Source organism: Polistes canadensis, unplaced genomic scaffold (assembly GCF_001313835.1).
Source record: "Polistes canadensis isolate GaletaPanama2010 unplaced genomic scaffold, ASM131383v1 scaffold_313, whole genome shotgun sequence".
Lineage (NCBI taxonomy): Eukaryota > Metazoa > Arthropoda > Insecta > Hymenoptera > Vespidae > Polistes > Polistes canadensis.
This window is the reverse complement of record NW_014569860.1, coordinates 163213-165402: the sequence shown is the minus strand read 5'-3', so window position 1 is coordinate 165402 and position 2190 is coordinate 163213. Positions and strand designations below refer to the sequence as shown.

The window sequence follows — 2190 nt, the reverse complement described above, 5'->3', positions numbered from 1 at the left end:
TAAAATACCCATGAATTCCAAACATTCTTTTTATCCAGTTACTATAACAAACAATAGTAAGTAAAATACCAATATTTTGTTCAGTTAAAATACTTTACCCAACAAAATATATATATTATATTATTTTTTAACTCACATCATGGGACTCAGCTTCGCTTTTTAAATTTGTTAAATTTTATATATGAATTTCTTAGATAGTTTTACATATGTATGCGGCTCTGCATTTTAAATTCCAACTAAAAACTATTGCACATCAGAGAAGAAGTCCCTGTTACACCCCCCATGAGACAAATGGATTTATATTTAATTTTCTTAAGGCTAACGCTATAAAAATTTGTGTCAACTAATTTCTCCTTCGTAAGGATTCCAAGTGAAATATTGTGCAAATAAAGTGCAGATGCAATGACAAGATATCATCAAAACTAGAAACCGTTTAAAAGTAAAGACAACAATCTTATGTAAGTTAAAAAAAAATATTATACTACTCTCATAAAAAATATATTTATACAAAGCATTCAGAAACTTATTTTTTTTAATAGATGTTCAATCATTTTACTGGAAAAGGGAGCACATTATTTTCAATAACTATAAGAAGAATCCGACAATACCATTCAGTAGTATTCTATCAAAAAAAATGAAATAGGAATGCATCCTASTTGTTACTAATTTAAAAGACATATAGGAAATATACATTATAATAAGAATACTTTTCTTGTAAAAAATGTATTGCCAAACGTTGTATCAGGTAACGAAAGACATTATTGTTAATCGACATACTAGAAAATATCAAAGACTTGTATTAACTTCTTTCTTCTTTATAGAGATGCCATGTGAATTATCATACAAATAGAATGCAGCAGCAGTGAAAAGGATCTGTTAAAAGGCAAACATTATTATCTTGTATTAGGAAGAARCCAAAATATTGTAATACAATGGTATAAAATATTTATTCAAAACTTTAAAGAACTTATTCTTTTTTCATAGGTGTTCAATTAATTTACTGAAATAGAGAGCGTATGATTTTTTACTACGATATGCAGAATCCAACAACACTGTAAACTTAAAAGATTTTGGAAGACGCTAAGGAAAGTTTCCCGTTCTCACCTTGGAAAGAAACCATGTCTTATAATATTCTATGAAAAGAATTGAAGAAGGAATGCATCCTAGTTTTTACAAATTTAAAAGACAAATAGGAAATCTATTACATTAAGATATTCCTAACATATTTAAGGTATATTGCCAAGCATTGTATTGGGTAATTGAGAACACTTTTAAGCATCAACTGGCAATAAGTAATGTAGAGAWAACTATTCTTTAGAAATAAGATATATATTGTAAAAGTAGAAGTGCCATTGATAAGTACTATGGAAAGAATGTYTTACTTTCACAAGAATAAAGGAGAAGAAAAAAATATTAACAGAAAATCTTTTTCTATTGATCATAAAAGTTTTTCACATGCTTTCTAAGATTTAACTATATTTTTGCCATCATTTTAAATATAAATCATTCAATATATTAAAGGTACGTTGATAAAAAAGAAATACTAAAACATTTCTAATATCTTTTCTAACATATACTACTAATAATAAATTGTAGGTTTTTCAATTTTACATGAGATAGTGAAACAAACTAATAATTTAATTTTCTTTGTAGTGTTTCTTGTACAATTTCGTAAAAGAAGAATAGATTAAAGGAATAATCTAGTAGCACATGATCTGGGTAGAAAAGAAGAAATCTGTATTATYCTGAAGAAACATACCACATTATTATACATTGGGCGGCATTAAATAATATAAAATGTATTTGTTGTTTCATTCAACGAATTGATACATAAATTTTCTTTTAATTAATATGTTTGTATATTTGATAATGGGTGTGATTTTGTAAGAGAAGATATGAAATGAATTATTTATTTCATATATCTATAATTTAAAGCGCAGAGAAGTGTTTTATTAGCTCAATAATGTAACAAATTTATTGTAATTTTAAGGACGATGTCCTACCACGATTGTACATTAAATATTACTAATAAATATATATTTTCTAAAAATATTTGCATTAGAATACTTTATTTACATATACATAATGTAGAATATACTTAACTATCATTAATGAATTTAAAACATTTAAATGTTTGGCAAATTCTTTATAGACTCCTAGAAATAATGTAATAAGAGACAATTTAAAAAA

At 25.4% G+C, this 2190-nt stretch overlaps 2 long non-coding RNA genes across 2 annotated transcripts; both read left to right on the top strand.

The window, feature by feature from the left end:
- On the top strand, positions 1-972 carry LOC106791511. The gene is made up of 4 exons (XR_001382188.1): positions 1-56; positions 195-458; positions 540-745; positions 822-972. It is a non-coding gene; the product is annotated as an uncharacterized LOC106791511 (long non-coding RNA).
- A 13-nt stretch (positions 973-985) lies between these two features.
- On the top strand, positions 986-2050 carry LOC106791512. Its single transcript, XR_001382189.1, has 2 exons — positions 986-1521; positions 1654-2050. It is a non-coding gene; the product is annotated as an uncharacterized LOC106791512 (long non-coding RNA).
- The last annotated feature ends 140 nt before the right edge of the window (positions 2051-2190 follow it).